Source organism: Convolutriloba macropyga, chromosome 8, assembly GCF_964194025.1.
Source record: "Convolutriloba macropyga chromosome 8, txConMacr16.3, whole genome shotgun sequence".
Taxonomy (NCBI): domain Eukaryota; kingdom Metazoa; phylum Xenacoelomorpha; order Acoela; family Convolutidae; genus Convolutriloba; species Convolutriloba macropyga.
The window spans coordinates 46,017,635-46,041,810 of record NC_134475.1 but is presented as its reverse complement, the minus strand read 5'-3'; positions in this window follow the sequence as shown (position 1 = coordinate 46,041,810).

Genomic DNA, 24,176 nt, shown 5'->3' with positions numbered 1-24,176 from the left:
TCCACGGTGTTCCCCGAAATATTAGACTAGATCAAGCACGATGTTTAATAGGTTATAAAGTTAAAAACTTTTGCAAACAACATAATATTAACATACTACCTGCCCCTGTAAACGATCATAGAGCCATAGGTTTAGTGGAGCATTTGATACAAACAATTAAAAGACGCTTAGGCTGCATGAAATTAGACAATAGAAATAAAACATTCACAATTAAAGAAGCAATAAAGTCAATTGTATATCAATTACGTATATGTAAACAAAAGACTACAAATGTAACACCTTTCCAAGCACATTTCGGAAGAAAGCCAAACACAACACTAAGTAATATAAGTACAACACCTAAATCATCTAATCTGTCATATGAAAACATTCTTCACCACTATTTAGACGCCGATACTGTCCCTGTTGAGGACTACCTAGACGACAATGGATGGGTGACGGGAGACAGAAGCGACCTTCTGATTGAAGAGGCTATGCAAAGAGCCCAAGTTGACGCCGGACACCGCTACAACGGCGAACACAACAAATCTGTCTCTCGCTTCATATTACAACCAAAATTAAATAATCCCATCCCCAGATCGGAACAGTCACTGGATTTGAAGCTCGCCCGCAAGGTGACTAAACGATCAAAAAGAGACCTCCGCGGTCTTTGGGAAACACTGGCTCCAGGAAGTACGGTTGTTCGTACATCGGATACGACAACCGTCATCAAAGAACCAGGAGTACCCGAAGTTATTGTTCGCAATAGCGATATTGCTAAATTCGGTACTCGCGCCGAACGGAACACCGATTTATGGCAATACGCGCAACGTCGACCCCTACCATACGAAAAAACAACGGGAGAAAAAATTGCACAGCACACGAAGGATTTAAAGAAAAAGTTTCGCGGGGAGATCAAAATTCGCCACCGCCCGACACAGTCAGATGCAGCATCGGGCGTATCATCTGCAAATAGCAATATATCGAAAGCAATGTCGGCAAGAAAACCACGAAAGCCCCAAGCCGGAGGACAACGGTCACGTCACACATCGGTGAGCCTGAATACATCGAATGCATCGTCTGTTGCTGCCCCTTCAGTAACGTCTTCAATCACATCCCCATCAATTACCAGCACCAAACGAAACCGACGAGCCCCAGAGTATTACGGATTTGAAAATTCGGTCAATTCGGTCAGTGACGACTCAACAGCTCCGGTTTCCAAGAAACCGAAACGAACAAATCCGGTGATTGAGACAATTCTTCAGGAAGAAGCTACACAGCCGCCAATTCCTGATACAGATTATGAACTGACAATTGCAAGCCCCTCTGCACCACCACTAGTGGGAACTTGGTCTCCTGAAGAGTACAATTATGAAGATTACGCTCGGGAAGTTAGCATGAGTGTATTTGATGCGGAGAACCAAATTTAAACTAAATCTGTTTCAAACTTTCATTGTTAAATTATTGAATTGTTTCCAATCTGTAATTGTTAAAATAATTTCGGAATTGTCCTGCTTTTCCGTTAATTTCGTGTTTATGTTCAATTTTAATTCTACATGTGTGTTAATTCTACATTCCTTCAATTTGATGTTGCATTTGTAACGATAATTCGCGTATTATAAGGTGGCTGGATTCGCATCGCGTTTGTGCATTAATTTATATCGCGTGCATAAAATTTACTGCATATGTTGTCAGTTTCCGTTATGTTAGTTTTCTTTTACATTCGCGACTCAATTACATTAATTCTTCGGTACTCATTTGTTGCTACTCACTATGTATACTATCTAAAATAACCAGTACACATACGTCGATGAGGCATTCAAGAAAAACTGTTAAATGAAGCGCAACGAAGCTAATGAATTTGATCAGCAGAGGTCAGCTCCCACCGTTAGTCGAACCAGTTTGCAGCAATGCTTCTTTAACTGCTTTACAGAAATTGAAAGAAGGTGTGTGCCTTATAGCTGTGGTTGAGATCTTGCGACGTTTTGCTGTAAAAAGCATAGCCAAACAAAGACAATTGGAGTTGGACGAACTGTTCTCGTCTAAACAACTTAGTGAAGAAGTGAAAAGTGGAGCTTAAAAGTATCATACACGCAACCAAAATTGCCTTTGAAAAATTGCAATTTTCACGGGATGGAGGAATTTAACAAATCGACTTTAAAAATGCCTTTAATTTCTTTGAAAGCAGCCAAATTCTGAAAACAGCTGTTACTTTGAAGCTGAGTCTTGCACCATTCGCCATATATTGCTAATCATAGCACAGTCAACTTCATTATAACCATATAAGTCAATCCGGAGTCCAACCAGGAGATAGCTTGGGCCCCTGTTGTTCTCTCTGACCTTGAGGCCAATAATGGAGGAGAAGAAATCAGAGTAGAATAGAGTGGAATTCTATAGAGTAGACTTCAGAAGAGACAAATGTGTGGTCTGGTCAAAAAGAGCTCTTAACACGATTCAAAAAAACAGTAGAAAGGGATTTGAAATACTGGATGCTGCTGTTGGATCCCCCCAAACATATATGTCAACCCGGAGTCTAACCAGGAGATAGCTTGGGCCCCTGTTATTCTCTCTGACCTTGAGGCCAATAATGGAGGAGAAGAATTCAGAGTAGAATAGAGTAGAATTCTATAGAGTAGAATTCAGAAGAGGCAATTGTGTGGTCTGGTCAAAAAGAGTTCTTAACACGATTCAAAAAAACAGTAGAAAGGGATTTGAAATACTGGGTGCTGCTGTTGGATCCCCCAAAACTCGTTGCTTCCTCGATATCGAAGTTTGCTCTTGGCAATCTTCGCAGTTGCCTGGTTGCACCAAAAATTCACAACACTGCAATACACTATCAGAAGAAGCCGTATAAATTTTTTTGATATTTTTGACTTGCTTTAAAGGACAACATCCGAGGTTATTTTTTGTACAGTTTTGTCCAATGAGTAATGGCCCCAGTCATGTTTATCTACCAATATGACTGGAGTTGGAGTCCAACAAACGTGTGACCAGATAAAAGAAGCCTACATTGGTTCGCTATTGCCATCTGCTAAATTGGTAGAACTTCTAACTGGCAAAAGTCAGCCAGCTGATCATGTTTTTACCAAAATGATTTTAGAACTAAATGTTTTTTCAATATCCCTGTCTTCTCAAAGCAAAATACAGGAAGTCTTGGACAAAGTTGCTCTCAATAATCTATTTGAAAACCACACATCCGAAAGAGAAAAATGAAAGGAGTTCGTTTACTGTCAGTCCCTCAGCTTCAATCGGGAGTCTTGGTTTTCGGCAGCTCTCTTACCGCCTCTCGGTCTCAATGTGTTGCTAAACGATTTTTGTGCAGCTGTTAAGTAGACTGGACGCTCCCATGTATGAAAAAGAAAGTAAATATCCCTTTTGTGAAACAGGATCTTTGTAATCGTGCTGTTTCATGTTCTTGCCGGAGCAATATGATTTTGCAACACGACCGGCTAAAGGAAAAAATAATATCCGCTTGCAGCGCTGCCAAACTGTCGCCAGTTTGCAAGCAGAAAAAACCTGTTATCAAAAAAAATTTTTTTTTTGGAGTTGTATATTTACCTTGTTGGTCTGCCGGACAGCCAGGAGCTCTGGATGTTGCCATAGCCATTACCTCCCCACTGCAACCCAATATTGGTTCAAATGCGGCGAGGAAGTCTGGTTTTGCGCTGAGAGCTGCGGAAGACAAGAAGTTTGAGCAATATTCCCAACAATGTGCCAACAGAGGTGTCCAATTCATTCCAATGGCTTTTGAATCATTTCGTCGACTCTCTGATTTGAAGGAAAGACATTGAAGCGAATTGCTCTACTCTCTGAAAACAGAAGTGTGTGAGCCAGTTGCAAGCAAGAGAAGCCTAATTAATGTCTCATGACTCATGACTTCTGATTTCGTAGCCTGCAGTATCCCAATTTAAAGTTAGATTGTGGGGGTTCCACTATTCCAATTCAAAACCCGATTGTGTGGGTTTTATTATTCCACTTGAAAACCCGATTGCGTGGGTTCTACGAATCCAATTGAAAACCGAATGTGTGGATTTTGATTCAATATATTCACCCTATATAATCACATAAAGGCCCATAATCCGAGATTTGCTGTGATTCCAAACTTGGATTATGAATTTGAACTGATAACTAATGGCATTTCAATGAGTTAATAAAGTCAACTAAGGTTATCTGACCAAGCCATATATTAATTGAATTTACGACTTTAATACAAAAAAAATTACTAAGTTATTACATATTTTATAATAACATTTACAAAATACTCAACATAAAGTTTTTTGTACAATACCTTCTTGATTTGTTCTATTTGGTTGAACATTAGATTCACAAACCTTATTTTCTAACAAAAATAACTTACAGTATTTTTTTTATAACTTAGGGTCATTGTTTTTATCCAGCATCTGACTCTTGATTCGCATGATGCCATTCTTTGTTATTTCCCACGATACCATTCTAAGTTTTGTTCTTTCAATCTCTAAGCAGTTCACCACCTACTTATCTTGTGCCTATCACCCCGCGCCGTGAATTGATTTAATGTTAACTTCAATACGTATGTTACTTTCATTTTCTGTTTTGCATTTCCCGACACCACTCCGAAACAGAAAAAATTCCGATTTCAGTTATTACTCGCTCATCTACTGAATCAAAATATCTCAATTGATGCAATTCTTGGACCACTGTATTCAGAGAATAAAAACAACGAAAGCTAAAATAGATACTCATGGAAATGAATTCGCCAGAATTCAAAATGACTATTAATGAGACCTCACTGTTTCATCAACTGAATCAAATATAGCACGCGCCACATGTTTACGCCTGCCAAAATTTGCCGTTGAACTCGCAGCGCTGATGCAAGTACCTGTGTAACAGTTAGAGCAGCAACAACATTCTAATACTTCGATAGCCACTCCTCACAGAACATCAATGCAGAACCACCACAAAAACCTTGCTAAAGGATACTTCCTACAATAGTGGCCCCATCTACTGCAAATCAACAGATTCTCCCCTTATATTTAGTAAACGCTCAAGTAGGAGCCCCAAATATCAATGTTTCGAAAAAAGGGTTCTTCAGGCGAATCAACCAATTCTTGTCTACGTCAACTTCTGAACACGTAATACAACGCAGACAGGGCAATGTAGCAAACATTCCGAGCCCAGTCTCCGTTTTTCAAATGGTAACCGATACTCAAGCACAAATTGAGCACTTTTTTTCCGCCAATGATTGTAATCGTATGGCCAGATGATTCCCAAATTCAACCACAAAATAGGAGCCACAGCTACTTACATCAAAATCTGAGCAAGTTTATTGGGTAATTTAAGGAGGTAATTCGGAAACGTAATAACTGACTAAAAAGTAATAACGTTAAGTTCCTTTTGAAACTGTAATCGCATTTTAAAACTTCTGTTCAAAAATGGGAAATGTGGTACGTGGTTTCCCTTAATCAATGCCCATATAATTCTTAGCAAAGAAAATTTGCATAAAATTTATTTATTCTATGCGAGGTCATCTGCTGGTTATTTGATTAATGGTTAATTTTGCCCCCTCAACTACCTAGCATTTCATTTAATTGCTAAGTGCCTAATAATCTTACGCGCCGTGAAAATTTGAAAATTGATTCATTAATAACACTGATATTTTTGTTATTTTCATTTTTCTTTTTTTGCTCTTCATGGTTAAGCTGCATATTGAACTTGCATTCCTGCTATTTTTAAAATTGAGTAGAATTCTTACTCGAACGGCAAAATAAAACTTCCAAAAAATTTAATCATTATCGATTTATTTAAGTTACAAATAACTTGCATCGCAAGGGAAAGAACGATAACGAGAAGCAGGTTCGAGTTCGTCGTCATCAAACTGTAGGCTTAAGCCTACAGTATGATGACGACGAACTAGAACCTGCTTCTCGTTGTCGTTCTTTCCCTTGCGATGCAAGTTATTTGTAACTTAAATAAATCGATGATGATTAAATTTTTTGGAAGTTTTATTTTGCTGTTTAGTCTGTTATGGTCAATATTAGGGTCACCATATAACAAACAAAAACTTCTGGTTTCAAATCATCTTTGTCCGATAGATTTTTGTGATTTATTGTGGTCTTCAATTATTGTTGGAAAGTTCTGAACAGACGGAAATTGATTGGGCAGTTAGATACATTTTGTCATGTATTTTGCGGCATCACTTTTTTCTTACATTTAAATAACTTCTGATAGCCAGGTATTTCAAAACAAATTTTTTCGCATTTGCCATCTTGCTTGGTTCCCGTTATAATAATAAATTGTTCTCAGATACTGTAAATACAATTTTTTGTATCTAAATGTATCTGAAAGCACATCATAGAAAGGTATTAAGACTGTCAAGTGGTGCCTAAGAGCAAATTGTTTCTTTATGGTTTGTACGATTTTCTTTACCTCCAACACCCGTACTCCGAACCCAATCAAAAGTTAAAAACTGAACTGAAAAAAAAGTTCATCTTTGATTTTATTACAAAAAAAACACCAAAAGAGCGAAGTCTTACCAAAAAACGTTTATGAGTTCCTCGTTGTCACAAATATAATTATCTTTCAGATCATGAAGTAAATGCGGCAATTGTTTGGATTCACACTGAACATTATGCTGAAGTCCCATTTCACTAAAACATTAAACAGTTTGCGTAAACGCCACTGAAGAATTTTGCTTTCTTGCTTAGTGCCTTTTGACGTATTTTTTAATATTTTTGATTGTTTTGGAATCATTAGTAATAATTTCTATTTCATCTTTGGATATGACATCATTCAACTCTTTCGTGTTCACTTCTTATAGTTTTAATCAGACACTTCATCAGTTCATAAACATGCAGTTCACGTATCGATTGTAAACGATGCTTTTGTCTTAAGTTGTTAGTTGAGTTAAACTCTTTAACATCAAAGATTTTCTCCACACCAGTCTTTGTATTTTTCCAAGCGCCAAGATATCTTTTTAATTAGCAGAGCCGAAAATCAGAACTCCATATTGAAAAACAGGTTGTATGTAGAACTTGTATAAATGCGGCATTCCTTTTCAACTTACAAACTGTCTGAAAAATCGTAGCGGTTGAATGTTGCCAAAATTTTTTTTGAACGAACTTAACATGTTCGTTAAAAGTTAGACTCATATCAATATGTAATCCCAAATACTTGACACATTGTTCATAGAGAATAGTCCCACCGTTAAAAGAAAAGTTGGCCCTATTAGTTAGCAATGGAGAGCTTGGGGTCAACGAGTACGTTTTTTTTATTTAACGTTAGTTTATTTTCACCAAGCCACTTCTCAATTTCGGTTAGTTCTTGTTGAACACAATCATTGTTTTTGTTATTGTAACTACAAAGCAAGGAGGTGTCGTCAGCAAAAATAGTGACCTCAAGAGTATGGCAGACTTTCGGCGTGTCATTTATATACAAAAGGAACAATAGGGGTCCTAAAACTGAGCCTTGTGGAACCCCAGTTTATTGCTAATGCTCTAGACCTGAGGCTTTTATGTAGCACAAACTGCTTCCGGTCAGTAAGGTAGGAAGTAACTAATTCCAGAACATGACATCTAAGACCACAAAGTTCACACTTTTGTAACAACAGGTTGTGATCTACGGTATCAAAGGCCATTTATAGATCCAAAAACGCGCAACAGGTTTTTGTACTAGTGATTTTGTCTGACCTCAAGCTATCTATCAGAATTGCTATAGCGTCCACTGTACTTCTTTTATTACGAAACCCAAACTGTTTATCTGTAAAGACGCTGTTTCTGTCCGGAAAGTCTACTATTCTCGACTTAAGATTTTTTTAAAAATTTTTGCCTGCAGTAGTTGGAACAAACGCTCTTGTCTTCCGGACTTGTGTATAGGAACAATTTTGGCTGTTTTCAAACAGTTTGGGTAAAAGCCATCTGCAATTGATCGGTTTATTCAGTCAGTCAAAAGGGGTGCTATGGTGCATTTTACTACTTTAAGGAATTTATTGCTAATTCCATACTGATCTTCAGAGATTTTGTTTGATAATTTATCAATAATACACCCTATTTCCTTTTCATTAGTGCCGAGAAGTAACATAGTTCCTGGTACTTTGTCAATAAGGGAGAAATTTGGACTAGAGTCGAACTTACTGTTTAAGTCAGATCCTATCGTGCTAAAGAAAATATTGAGCACTTCACAATTTGGGCTTAGGTAATTCTCATTGAGACTTGCAGCTTTCAGAGTGTTTCAGACTTTTCATTGTTTTGTAAAAATTTTTACTCCCTTGTTCTTCCTTGCAGGAGAGATCAACTTCAAAAAACTTCCTTTTAGACTGTCTTATAACTGCTTTGGCTTTGTTTCGCTGCTGCTTGTACTTCAACCAACTTTCTTCTGTTTTACAGTGAATGTATTCCTGATATAGGTTTTTCTTGCGCTGACATTCTTTATTAACCCTATTTTCCACCCAACAATTTTTCGGTCTCTTAGTAGACTTTGTTGTTTCTTTCTGAACATATTTGTTCAAAAATTGAGCAAGGAGTCTCAAAAAACCTTGTAAAAGCTACCTCATTTGTTCCACACGTAAGAATTTTTGCATTCTTTATTAATTCATGTTGTAAAACAAAATTCATATTTAACAGTGTTTGTTCATTTTTTTAAATTTTTTCCAACACCTATCGCTGCACTTTTCTTTATCGTCAATGTCGCACATCTCAATCTGTGTATCACAAAGTACAGTGAAATGATCTGTTATAGCCGTTTCTACAATGGGCACTGTCACGTCATGATTAGCTATGCAAAGGTTTATTGATGTGCCTCCACTTCTACATGTTCTGGTTATTGACTCCGAGTTCTAACTCAAAGTGTCGTAACGTGCCTCTAAGCACTTCGAATGCACTATTGCTACGAAGCAAGTCTATTTTGAAGTCTCCACAAACCAATTGTTTCTGACCCAAGGGTATGTTTCAGTTGAGTATGTATTCTGTCAGCTGGTTTGACAGAAAATAACATTTTGTAGAAGACGGTTTGTATACAACTGTTAAAAATGTGACCAGGCGCAATAAATTTGTAAGAATCTGCAATTCATTCAGCTCAAGCTTTGCTACAACTTTACAGGCAAGATTTTCCCTAACGTAAAAGGCAACAACCCCACTTCTTTTCTCCCTGTTAGCGACTACCAGATTTTGATAGATTTTTAAAAGAAAAATAATCATGAGGGGGAGTTTTGGAAAGCCAAGTTTCAGTAAGTGCTATTACTTCGGATTCTGATGTCTCGGCTAAGAGATATTCAAATTCAGAAAAGTTCTTAGTAATCGATCGAATATTCTGCAGAAGTCATCGCATTAGTATACTGATTGCATTGCAACCTCACTCATCTGGTATAAAGAGCACACGCAATGAGAAAAACAGCTCAAAAAAAATTTATTTTCGTTTTCACAACGTTTTCCTTTTCCCAGCTTTTTTGGAGTTATCACGCTTTTTTCACGATGTGCTAATTTGGAAGGTTATTGTAAATGTTATAATTATATACCGAATCTAAAAATGTCCGCGGAAATCACAGACACTTAGTTTCTTACCCTTATGGCTAAGCAGTCCCGAGGATCACAGTTACTTTTAAATTTAAACGTAGTAAGAGTCCGCGAAAATCACAGACACTAGGTTACTGAAACTTATGACTAAGCAGTTGCGAGGATCAGAACTACTTTTAACTTTAAACCTAGTAAGAGTCCGCAAAAATTGCAGACACTAGGTTGCTGAAACTTATCACAAAGCAGTCGCAGAAATCACAACTATTTAAATATAGAATCTACTAAGAAGCAGCGGAAATCACAGATTTTTTGTTGTTTTCATACATAATTTCGTAGTCACGAATATCTCAACTAATCTTTTTATATGTAGAAATCTTATAGGAGTGTCAATGGAAATCACAGACACCCGACTGTCAACGAAACAAGAGGCAACTTTTTTTTATTACAAAAAATTTCTTCGCAATCCGAATTTATTAAAAAAACAAAAAAAACAAAACATGAAAAAAATGTTCCTAATCCGCAAATGATGACTAATTTTTCAAAAAGTTTTAAAAGACGAACACAATGAACACCCTCCCACGCCCTCGAATACGTGAAGCTTAACACGACAGAAAAACTAAAAACACCAACGTGTAGGCATACTGTAAACAATTTAACGGCCATTTCTGATACTAATAACAAACTGACCACAAATTCTACAATTGAGCCTAATGTTGTGCGAGTTAGAATCGATATTTCTTTTTTGCTCTAGATTGCATAATCTGGAGGAATAATGCTATTCTAATTTTTATACCCTTCTGCTGTTTAACTTGAATATACATATAAAAGAGATCATCATGTTTCTGACACAGTTGCCATCGTGCTCAATTAGTGCGGATATTGAACTGCATTGAAAGAGAAAAAGCACGATCTATTTGCTGATGTTTATTCGCTAGGCAATCGAGTTAACTGATTTTGCCTAAATTGGGATTCAATCATTCTACTGAGATTTACAGTTTGAACGCAAGATTAAAATCGAGCAACTAAAATGCGACTTGCAGAACCAAACGTGATGGTTTATATAAGAATTTATAGGAATCAACTTAACATTTTTTTGGTGGCAGCAGCACATAAAGACAACAAAAGATTTGGGGGTCATTAAATTTTGGAAGAAATTCAAGAAAATGTTTAAAGATGGTGCCAAAATATTTTTTCAGTCGCTTGATTTCTGCGGAGATCTCATTCCTTGAAAAAAACCGGAAACGAAGATTAAATTTTCAAACAGAATAAAGAAGAAAAATCTTGGTTTAACGCCCGAAGAGATACTATGATCTCATATTCTCTCAGGCTAATTTAGAGTTCGTAGAGGGAGAACAGTTTCAAGGCTTCAGGATAACACTTTTCAAAAAACAATTTTTTTTAATTAAAGACAAGCACCAGGAATAATATAAAACAAATTATTAGGTTACTAGGCGAATTGTTTACCGATTTCTTTTTCTACAATTTTCAAAAGAATTTTTAGCGTAAAGTGATTTTTTTCTCAATTGTTATATCTGCCATAGTCAAATTTATTCTTAGGTGTGTATTTTAATCCCGAAAAACATTTTTTGTATAGAATTAGAATTGAAGGATTCCTGATCCTAGATGTTGTTAACTGGCATATATGGCCTTGAATTTTTAATATTTGACAACAAATGACAAGCTACATTTTTTGCTGGTTGTACTAAGTCATATTTTTTATTTACGCTTCCACTTTTTTTTGTCTTCATATTAAATTAAAGCTGCTCTCATTACTCTGACTTCCTTTCAACTTCTGACGACAGCCACTCAACCAATGTTTTTCTTCGAGATGAGTTTCCAGCAACAAACAGCAATAATAAGCGATGCCTGGAGTCTTGTGCCACCAGCTTCAGTCAAAATATGGCAAGCTTTAATTTTTTTCCGACAGTTGGACATCCGGATAAAAAGTTGAGTTAGGGAGGTTCAAATGCTCAGCCACTTATTGCAATCCGGGCTTTACTTGATTATTCGTTTTTGAAGACGAAAAAAACCTGGGGAAAATTGGTCAAACAAAAATTTTCATTGTGAAAGACCGCTGGACTAATATAATTGCTACAAAATTTGTTTGAGAGAAATTTACTAGTAAACTTAAAAACGTCACTAGAAGTTATTTTTGGAGAAATAAGATTAAGAGAGATAGCAGGGAAATTATATCCAAAAAATTGAGCTCTGCGCTTCAAGATTTACTGGCCAGATACTGAGACGGATATGGTTAATATAGTTCAAATTCTTCATTTTTTTACAGTAATGGAGATGAATTGATTTTCATATTAAAAAACATTAAGATGTGGATAAAACTGAATTTCTTCATGAAATAATTGTGACATTCCGAATGCAACAAATCTTTCAATTTTATCTATCCCAATGAACACTAGCGCAGCAGAACACTGAAGTGTTTTGTTTTCAAAGGTGATTACAAGTTGGCATAGATTTTTGTCATTTAATGTAATCATCAATTTTTGTTGGAAAGTTCTAAACAGACGGAAAATGGTTGGGCAATTAGGTACATTTTGTCATGTAATTTGAGGCATTACTTTTTTGTTGCATGTAAATATTTTCTGATAACCAGGTGTTTCAAAACAACTTTTGTCGCATTTGCCATCTTGCTTGGTTCCCGTTATAATGATAAATTGTTCTCAGATACCGTAAATACAATTTTTTGTATCTAAATGTATCTGAAAGCACATCATAGAAAGGCATAAAGGCTGTCAAGTGGTGCCTAAGAGCAAATTGTTTCTTTATGGGTTGTACGATTTTCTTTACCTCCAACACCCGTACTCCGAACCCAATCAAAAGTTAAAAACTGAACTGAAAAAAAGTTCATCTTTGATTTTATTACAAAAAAACACCAAAAGAGCGAAGTCTTACCAAAAAACGTTTATGAGTTCCTCGTTGTCAAAAATATAATTATCTTTCAGATCATGAAGTAAATGCGGCAATTGTTTGGATTCACACTGAACATTATGCTGAAGTCCCATTTCACTAAAACATTAAACAGTTTGCGTAAACACCACTGAAGAATTTTGCTTTCTTGCTTAGTGCCTTTTGACGTATTTTTAATATTTTTGATTCCTTTGGAATCATTAGTAATAATTTCTATTTCATCTTTGGATATGACATCATTCAACTCTTTCGTGTTCACTTCTTATAGTTTTAATCAGACACTTCATCAGTTCATAAACATGCAGTTCACGTATCGATAGTAAACGATGCTTTTGTCTTAAGTTGTTAGTTGAGTTAAACTCTTTAACATCAAAGATTTTCTCCACACCAGTCTTTGTATTTTTTCAAGCGCCAAGATATCTTTTTGATTAACAGAGCCGAAAATCAGAACTCCATATTGAAAAACAGGTTGTTTGTAGAACTCGTATAAATGCAGCATTCTTTTTCGACTTACAAACTGTCAGAAAAATCGTAGCGGTTGAATGTTGCCAAAATTTTTTTTGAACGAACTTAACATGTTCTTTAAAATTTAGGTTCATATCAATATGTAATCCAAAATACTTGACACATTGTGCATAGGGAATAGTCCCACCGCTAAAAGAAAAGTTGGCCCTATTAGTTAGCAATGGAGAGCTTGGGGTCAACGAGTACGTTTTTTTTTATTTAACGTTAGTTTATTTTCAACGAGCCACTTCTCAATTTCGGTTAGTTCTTGTTGTACACAATCAATGTTTTTGTTATTGTAACTACAAAGCAAGGAGGTGTCGTCAGCAAAAATAGTGACCTCAAGAGTATGGCAGACTTTCGGCGTGTCATTTATATACAAAAGGAACAATAGGGGTCCTAAAACTGAGCCTTGTGGAACCCCAGTTTATTGCTAATGCTCTAGACCTGAGGCTTTTATGTAGCACAAACTGCTTCCGGTCAGTAAGGTAGGAAGTAACTAATTCCAGAACATGACATCTAAGACCACAAAGTTCACACTTTTGTAACAACAGGTTGTGATCTACGGTATCAAAGGCCATTTATAGATCCAAAAACGCGCAACAGGTTTTTGTACTAGTGATTTTGTCTGACCTCAAGCTATCTATCAGAATTGCTATAGCGTCCACTGTACTTCTTTTATTACGAAACCCAAACTGTTTATCTGTAAAGACGCTGTTTCTGTCCGGAAAGTCTACTATTCTCGACTTAAGATTTTTTTAAAAATTTTTGCCTGCAGTAGTTGGAACAAACGCTCTTGTCTTCCGGACTTGTGTATAGGAACAATTTTGGCTGTTTTCAAACAGTTTGGGTAAATGCCATCTGCAATTGATCGGTTTATTCAGTCAGTCAAAAGGGGTGCTATGGTGCATTTTACTACTTTAAGGAATTTATTGCTAATTCCATACTGATCTTCAGAGATTTTGTTTGATAATTTATCAATAATACACCCTATTTCCTTTTCATTAGTGCCGAGAAGTAACATAGTTCCTGGTACTTTGTCAATAAGGGAGAAATTTGGACTAGAGTCGAACTTACTGTTTAAGTCAGATCCTATCGTGCTAAAGAAAATATTGAGCACTTCACAATTTGGGCTTAGGTAATTATCATTGAGACTTGCAGCTTTCAGAGTGTTTCAGACTTTTTATTGTTTTGTAAAAGTCTTTACTCCTTTGCCCTTCCTTGCAAGAGAGATCAACTTCAAAAAACTTCCTTTTAGACTTTCTTATAACTGCTTTGGCTTTGTTTCGCTGCTCCTTGTACTTCAACCAACTTTCTTCTGTTTTACAGTGACTGTATTCCTGATATAGGTTTTTCTTGCGCTGACGTTCTTTTTTAACCTTATTATCCATCCAAAATTTTTTCGGTCTCTTAGTAGACTTTTTTGTTTCTTTCAGAACATATTTGTGCAAAAATTGAGCATGGAATCTCAAAAACCTTGTGAAAGCTACCTCACTTGTTCCACACGTAAGAATTTTTGCATTCTTTACTAATTCATGTTGTAAAACAAAATTCATATTTAACAGTGTTTGTTCTTTTTTTAGTTTTTTCCAACACCTATAGCTGCACTTTTCGTTATCGTCAATGTCGCACATCTCAATCTGTGTATCACAAAGTACAGTGAAATGATCTGTTATAGCCCTTTCTACAATGGGCACTGTCACGTCATGATTAGCAATGCACAGGTTCATTGATGTGCCTCCACCTCTACATGTTCTGGCTATTGACTCCGAGTTCTAACTTAAAGTGTCGTAACGTGCCTTTAAGCACTTTGGATGCACTATTGCTACGAAGCAAGTCTATATTGAAGTGTCCACAAACCAATTGTTTCTGACCCAAGGGTATGTTTAAGTTGAGTATGTATTCTGTCAGCTGGTTTGACAGAAAACAACATTTTGTAGAAGACGGTTTGTATACAACTGTTAAAAATGTGACCAGGTGCAATAAAATTGTAAGAATCTGCAATTCATTCAGCTCAAGCTTTGCTACAACTTTACAGGCAAGATTTTCCCTAACGTAAAAGGCAACACCTCACTTCTTTTCTCCCTGTTAGCGACTGACAAATTTTGATAGTTTTTTTTAAAGAAAAATAATCATGAGGGGGAGTTTTGGAAAGCCAAGTTTCAGTAAGTGCTATTACTTCGGATTCTGATGTCTCGGCTAAGAAATATTCAAATTCAGAAAAGTTCTTAGTAATCGATCGAATATTCTGCAGAAGTCATCGCATTAGTATACTGTTTGCATTGCAACCTCACTCATCTGGTCTAAAGAGCACACGCAATGAGAAAAACAGCTCATAAAATTTATTTTTGTTTTCACCACGTTTTCCTTTTCCCAGCTTTTTTGGAGTTATCAAGCTTTTTTCACGATGTGCTAATTTGGAAGGTTATTGTAAATGTTATAATTATATACAGAATCTAAAAATGTCCGCGGAAATCACAGACACTTAGTTTCTTACCCTTATGGCTAAGCAGTCGCAAGGATCACAGTTACTTTTAATCTTAAACGTGGTAAGAGTCCGCGAAAATCACAGACACTAGGTTACTGAAACTTATCGCAAAGCAGTCGCAGAAATCACAACTATTTCAATATAAAATCTACTAAGAAGCAGCGGAAATCACAGATTCTTTGTTGTTTTCATACATAATTTCGTAGTCACGAATATCTCAACTAATCTTTTTATATGTAAAAATTTTATAGGAGTGTCAATGGAAATCACAGACACCCGACTGTCAACAAAACAAGAGGCAACTTTTTTTATTACAAAAAATTTCTTCGCAATCCGAATTTATTAAAAAAACAAAACATGAAAAAAATGTTCCTAATCCGCAAATGCTGACTAAAAACAAAATTTTCACGAAAGATTTAAAAGACGAACACAATGAACACCCTCCCATGCCCTCGAATACCTGATGATTAACACGACAGAAAAACTAAAAACACCAACGTGTAGGCATACTGTAAACAATTTAACGGCCATTTCTGATACTAATAACAAACTGACCACAAATTCTACAATTGAGCCTAATGTTGTGCGAGTTAGAATCGATATTTCTTTTTTGCTCTAGATTGCATAATCTGGAGGAATAATGCTATTCTAATTTTTATACCCTTCTGCTGTTTAACTTGAATATACATATAAAAGAGATCATCATGTTTCTGACACAGTTGCCATCGTGCTCAATTAGTGCGGATATTGAACTGCATTGAAAGAGAAAAAGCACGATCTATTTGCTGATGTTTATTCGCTAGGCAATCGAGTTAACTGATTTTGCCTAAATTGGGATTCAATCATTCTACTGAGATTTACAGTTTGAACGCAAGATTAAAATCGAGCAACTAAAATGCGTCTTGCAGAACCAAACGTGATGGTTTATATAAGAATTTATAGGAATCAACTTAACATTTTTTTGGTGGCAGCAGCACATAAAGACAACAAAAGATTTGGGGGTCATTAAATTTTTGAAGAAATTCAAGAAAATGTTTAAAGATGGTGCCAAAATATTTTTTCAGTCGCTTGATTTCTGCGGAGATCTCATTCCTTGAAGAAAACCAGAAACGAAGATTAAATTTTCAAACAGAATAAAGGAGAATAATCTTGGTTTAACGCCCGAAGAGATACTATGTTCTCATATTCTCTCAGGCTAATTTAGAGTTCGTAGAGGGAGAACAGTTTCAAGGCTTCAGGATAACACTTTTCAAAAAACAATTTTTTTTTGAATTAAAGACAAGCACCAGGAATAATTAAAACAAATTATTAGGTTACTAGGCGAATTGTTTACCGATTTCTTTTTCTACAATTTTCAAAAGAATTTTTAGCGTAAAGTGATTTTTTTCTCAATTGTTATATCTGCCATAGTCAAATTTATTCTTAGGTGTGTATTTTGATCCCGAAAAATATTTTTTGTATAGAATTAGAATTGAAGGATTCCTGATCCTAGATGTTGTTAACTGGCATATATGGCCTTGAATTGTTAATATTTGACAACAAATGACAAGCTACATTTTTTGCTGGACGTACTAAGTCATATTTTTTATTTACGCTTCCACTTTTATTTTTTCTTCATATTAAATTAAAGCTGCTCTCATTACTCTGACTTCCTTTCAGTTTCTGACGACAGCCACTCAACCAATGTTTTCCTTCGAGATGAGTTTACAGCAACAAACAGCAATAATAAGCGATGCCTGGAGTCTTGTGCCACCAGCTTCAGTCAAAATATGGCAAGCTTTTATTTTTTTCCGACAGTTGGACATCCGGATAAAAAACTGAGTTAGGGAGTTTCAAATGCTCAGCCACTTATTGCAATCCGGGCTTTACTTGATTATCCGTTTTTGAAGACGAAAAAAACCTGGGGAAAATTGGTCAACCAAAAAATTTCATTGTGAAAGTCCGCTGGACTAATATAATTGCTACAAAGTTTGTTTGAGAGAAATTTACCAGTAAACTTAAAAACGTCACTAGAAGTTATTTTTATTAGAAATAAAATTAAGAGAGATACCAGGAAAATTATATCCAAAAAATTGAGCTCAGCGCTTCAAGAATTACTGGCCAGATACTGAGACGCATATGGTTAATATAGTTCAAATTCTTCATTTTTTTTACAGTAATTGAGATGAATTGATTTTCATATTAAAAAACATTAAGATGTGGATAAAACTGAATTTTTTCATGAAATAATTGTGACATTCCAAGTGCAACAAGTCCTTCAGTTTTATTGATCCCAATGAACACTAGCGCAGCAGAACACTGAAGTGTTTTGTTTTCAAAGGTGATTACAAGTTGGCATAGATTTTTGTCATTTAATGTAATCTTCAATTTTTGTTGGAAGGTTCTAAACAGACGGAAAATGGTTGGGCGATTAGGTACATTTTGTCATGTAATTTGCGGCATTACTTTTTTGTTGCATGTAAAAATTTTCTGATAACCAGGTATTTCAAAACAACTTTTGTCGCATTTGCCATCTTGCTTGGTTCCTGTTATAATAATAAATTGTTCTCATATACTGTAAATACTTTAGTTAGATTTTTTGTTACATTTAATTAATTTCTGATAGCCAGGTATTTCAAAACAAGTTTTGTCGCATTTGCATCTTGCTTAGTTCCCGTTAGTCATATTGTAAACAATTTAACGCCCATTTCTGATACTAATAACAAACTGACCACAAATTTTACATGTGAGCCTAATGTTCTGCGAGTTAGAATCAATATATCTTTTGTGCTCTAGATTGCATAATCTAGAGGAAAGAAGCTATGTTAGTTTTCATACCCTTCTGCTGTTTAACTTAAATATATATATAAAAGAGATCATCATGTTTCTGACACAGTTGCGATCGTGTTCAATTAGTTCGGCTATTGAATTGCATTGAAAGAGCAGAAGCACAATCTATTTGCTGATGTTTATTCGCTAGGCAATCGAGTTAACTGATTTTGCCAATATTGGTATGCAAATCAGTCTACTGAGATATACAGTTTGCACACAAGATTAAAATCAAGAAACTAAACAGCGAGTTGCAAAACCAGAAATGATGGTTTCTATCATAATGTATAGGAATCAACTCAAAAATTATTTGGGTGGCAGCAGCACATAAAGTCAACAAAAGATTTGGGGGTCATAACATTTTTGTCGAAATGCAAGAAAATGGTTAAAGATGGCGCCAAAATATTTTTTCAGTTGCTTGATTTCTGCGGAGATCTCATTCCTTGAAAAAATAAAACCAGAAACGAAGATAAAATTTTCAAATGGAATGAAGGAGAATAATCTTGGTTTAACGCTTGAAGAGATACTATAATCTCATTTTCTCTCAATTTAATTTAGAATTCGTAAAGGGGAAAAAAGTCTCAGGATAACACTTTTCATGAAAATTTTTTTTCAATTAATGGCAAGTAGCAGGAATAATAACAAAACAAATCATTAAGTTACAAGGAAATTTAGTTGCTAATTTATCTTTCTACAAGTTTTAAGGCATTTTTTTTGTGTAATGTGATTTTTTGCTCAATTGTTTGATAACTGCCATTGTCAAATTTACTCTTATGTGGATATTTTGATCCCGAAAAACATTTTTTGTATAGAATTAGAATTTAAGGTTTCCAGATCCTGGATGTTGTTAACTGGCATATAAGGCCTTGATTTTTTAAGATTTGACAACAAATGACGAGCTACATTTTTTTCTGGACGTACTAAGTCATATTTTTTATTTACGCTTCCACTTTTATTTTGTCTTCATATTAAATTAAAGCTGCTCTCATTACTCTGACTTCCTTTCAGTTTCTGACGACAGACACTCAACCAATGTTTTTCTTCGAGATGAGTTTCCAGCAACAAACAGCAATAATAAGCGATGTACACAGTCATGTTCCACCAGCTTCAGTCAAAATATGGCAAGCTTTTGTTTTATTTTTCCGACAGTTGGACATCCGGATAAAAAACTGAGTTAGGGAGGTTCAAATGCTCAGCCACTTATTGCAATTCGGGCTTTACTTGATTATCCGTTTTTGAAGACGAAAAAAACCTGGGGAAAATTGGTCAACCAAAAAATTTCATTGTGAAAGACCGCTGGACTAATATAATTGCTACAAAATTTGTTTGAGAGAAATTTACTAGTATACTTAAAAACGTCACTAGAAGTTATTTTTAGAGAAATAGGATTAAGAGAGATAGCAGGGAAATTATATCCAAAAAATTGAGCTCTGCGCTTCAAGATTTACTGGCCGGACACTGAGACGGTTATGGTTAATATAGTTCAAATTCTTCATTTTTTTTTTACAGTAATGGAGATGAATTGATTTTCATATTGAAAAACAATGAAATGTGGATAAAACTGAATTTTTTCATGAAATAATTGTGACATTCCGAGAGCAGCAAATCCTTCAGTTTTATCTATCCCAATGAACACTAGCGCAGCAGAACACTGAAGTGTTTTGTTTTCAAAGGTGATTACAAGTTGGCATAGATTTCTGTCATTTAATGTAATCCCCATTTTTTGTTGGAAAGTTCTAAACAGACGGAAAATGGTTGGGCAATTAGGTACATTCTGTCATGTAATTTGTGGCATTACTTTTTTGTTGCATGTAAATATTTTCTGATAACCAAGTATTTCAAAACAACTTTTGTCGCATTTGCCATCTTGCTTGGTTTCTGTTATAATAATAAATTGTTCTCAGATGTTGTAAATACTTTAATTAATTTTTTTGTTACATTTAATTAATATCTGATAGCCAGGTATTTCAAAACAAGTTTTGTCGCATTTGCATCTTGCTTAGTTCCCGTTAGGCATATTATAAACAATTTAACGCCCATTTCTGATACTAATAACAAACTGACCAAAAATTTTACATGTGAGCCTAATGTTCTGCGAGTTAGAATCAATATATCTTTTGTGATCTAGATTGCATAATCTAGAGGAAAGAAGCTATGTTAGTTTTCATACCCTTCTGCTGTTTACCTTAAATATACATATAAAAGAGATCATCATGTTTCTGACACAGTTGCGATCGTGCTCAATTAGTTCGGCTAATGAATTGCATTTAAAGAGCAAAAGCACGATCTATTTGCTGATGTTTATTCGCTAGGCCAGCAAATTAACTCGTTTTGCCTATATTGCAAATCAGTCTACTGAGATATACAGTTTGCACACAAGATTAAAATCAAGAAACTAAACTGCGAGTTGCAAAACACGAAATGATGGTTCCTATCATAATGTATAGGAATCAACTCAAAAATTATTTGGGTGGCAGCAGCACATAAAGTCAACAAAAGATTTGGGGGTCATAACATTTTTGTCGAAATGCAAGAAAATGGTTAAAGTTGGCGCCAAAATATTTTTTCAGTGGCTTGATTTCTGCGGAGATCTCATTCCTTGAAAAAATAAAACCAGAAACGAAGATAAAATTTTCAAATGGAATGAAGGAGAATAATCTTGGTTTAACGCTTGAAGAGATACTATAATATCATTTTCTCTCAATTTAATTTAGAATTCGTAAAGGGGAAAAAAGTCTCAGGATAACACTTTTCATGAAAAATTTTTTTTTCAATTAATGGCAATCAGCAGGATTAATATCAAAACAAATCATTAGGTTGATAGGATATTTAGTTGCTAACTTCTCGCTCTACAATTTTTAAAGCATTTTTTGTGTAAGGTGATTTTTTGCTCAATTGTTATAACTGCCATTGTCAAATTTATTCTTATGTGGATATTTTGATCCCCAAAAACATTTTTGTATAGAATTAGAAATGAAAGTTTCCAGATCCTGGATGTTGTTAACTGGCATATAAGGCCTTGAATTTTTAAGATTTGACAACAAATAACAAGCTACGTTTTTTTCCTGGAAGTACTAATTCATAATTTTTTACGCTTCCACTTTTATTTTGTCCTTATATTAAAGTAACGCTGCTCTCATTGCTCTGATTTTCTTTCAGTTTCTGACGACAGCCATTCAACCAATCTTTTTCTTCGAGATGAGTTTCAAGCAACAAACAGTAACAGTAAACGATGCACACAGTCTTGTTCCACCAGCTTCAGTCAAAATATGGCAGACTTTTGTTTTATTTTTCCGACAGTTGGACATCCGGATAAAAAACTGATTTAGGGAGGTTCAAATGCTCAGCAACTTATCGCAATCCGGACTTTACCTGATTATCCGTTTTTGAAGACGAAAAATTTAAAGCTTGGGGAAAATTGATCAATCGAAAAATTGCATTGTGAAAGAGCGCAGGACTAATATAATTGCTACAAAATTTGTTTGAAGGAAATTGATTAGTACACTTGAGAACGTCACTAGAAGTTTTTTTTAGTGAAATAAGATATAGAGTCATAGCAGGGAGATGATATCCAAAAGAATTGAGCTCTATGGTTTAAGAGTTACTGGCCTGATACTGAGACGAATATGGTTAATATAGTTCAAATTCTTTATTTTATTTACAGTAATGGAGATCAATTGATTTTCATATTATAAAAATTTAAAATGTGGATTAAACTAAACTTTTTTAGGAAATAATTGTGACATTCTGAGTGCAACAAAGCCTTCAGTTTTATTTATCCCAAAGAACACTAGCGCAGCAGAACACTGGTGTATTTTGTTTTCAAAGGTGATTACAAGTTGGCATAGGTTTTTGTGATATAATGTAGTCTTCAATTATTGCTGGAAAGTTCTAAGCAGACGAAAATTGGTTGGGCAGTTGGATACATTTTGTCACGTATTGTGCGGCATTAATTTTTTGTTACATGTAATTAATTTCTGATAGCCAGGTATTTCAAAACAACTTTTGTCGCATTTGTCATCTCGCTTGGTTCCCGTTAGGCATATTATAAACAATTTAACGGCCACTTCTGATACTAATAACAAACTGACCACAAAAAATACATGTGAGCCTAATATTGTGCGAGTTAGAATTGATATTTCTTTTGTGCTCTAGATTGCATAATCTAGAGGAAATATTCTATTTTGAGTTTTATACCCTTCTGCTGTTTAACTTAAATGTACATATAAAAGAGATCATCATAATGCTGACACAGGTGCCATCGGGCTCAATTAGTTCGGATATTGAATTGCATTGCAAGAGCAAAAGCACGATCCATTTGCTGATGTTTATTCGCTAGGCAATCGAGTTAACTGATTTTGTCTAAATTGGGATTCAAATCAGACTACTGAGATATACAGTTTGAACGCAAGATTAAAATCGAGCATCTAAACTGCGAGTTGCAAAACCAAAAGTGATGGTTTATATCTTTATGTATCTGAGTCAGCTCAAAAATCTATTAGGGTGGCAGCAACACAAAGCCAACAAATGATTTGCGGGTCATAACATTTTTGAAGAAATGCAAGCAAATGGTTAAAGATCTTGCCAAAATATTTTTTCAGTTGCTTGATTTCTGCGGAGATCTCATTCCTTGAAAAATTAAAACCAGAAACGAAGATAAGCTTTTCAAATGGAATGAAGGAGAATAATCTTGGTTTAACGCCCGAAGAGATACTATGATCTCATATTCTCTCAAGCTAATTTAGAATTCGTAGAGGGAGAACAGTTTCAAGGCCTCAGGATAACACTTTTCAAGAAACATTTTTTTTGAATTAATGACAAGCACCAGGAATAAAATAAAACAAATCATTAGGTAACTAGACAATTTCTTTAACAATTTCTCTCTCTACAATTTTTAAAGAATTTTTAGCGTAAGGTGATTTTTTTTCTCAATTGTTATATCTGCCATAGTCAAAAATTATTCTTAAGTGTAAATTTTGATACCGAAAAACATGTTTTGTATAGAATTAAAATTGAAGGTTTCCGGATCCTGGCAGATATGGCCTTGAATTTTTACTATTTGACAACAAATGACACGCTATATTTTTTGCTGGACGTACTAAGTCATATTTTTATGCTTCCACTTTTATTTTGTCTTCATATTAAATCAACCGTTCAGTGATAAAAACGCTTCTCTCAGTATTCTGATTTTCTTTCAGTTTCTGACGACAGCCATTCAACCAATCTTTTTCATCGAGATGAGTTTCCAGCAACAAACTACAACAATAAACAATGCATTCAGTCTTGTGCCATTAGCTTCAGTCAAAATATGACAAGCTTTTTTTTCTGACAGCTGGACATTCGGATAATAAACTGAGTGAGGGAGGTTCAAATGCTCAGCCACTTATTGCAATCCTGTTTTTACCTGATTATCCGTTTTTCAAGACGAAAAATATAAAAACTGGCGAAAATTGATCAATAAAAAAATTGCATTGTGAAAGACCGCAGGAATAATATAATTGCTACAAAATTTGTTTGAGAGAAATTGACTAGTACACTTGAGAACGTCACTAGACGTTTTTTTGTGAAATAAGATTTAGAGACATAGCAGAAAATTATATCCAAAAATGATGAGCTCTGCGATTCAAAATTTACTGGCCAGATACTGAGACAGATATGGTCAACATATTTCAAATATAGTTTTTTTTATTTACAGTAATGGAGATGAATTGATTTCTAAATTATTAAAAAGCTTTTGAGTGTGGATAAAACCGAACTTTTTCAAGGAATAATTGTGACATTGGCGCAGAACATTGGCGTATTTTGTTTTCAAAGTTGATTACAAGTTGGTATAGTTTGGACAAAAGTTGAACCTTTGCTTCGCAAAAGTGTTGAGTGCTAATGTCATTACTGGTTAAAACATACCCCTTGATAGTTTAATAGTTCTAATTCTGCCCTGTTTTACACCACTTTATTTCACTTACGGCTACACTTACACTAATCTGTCAGTG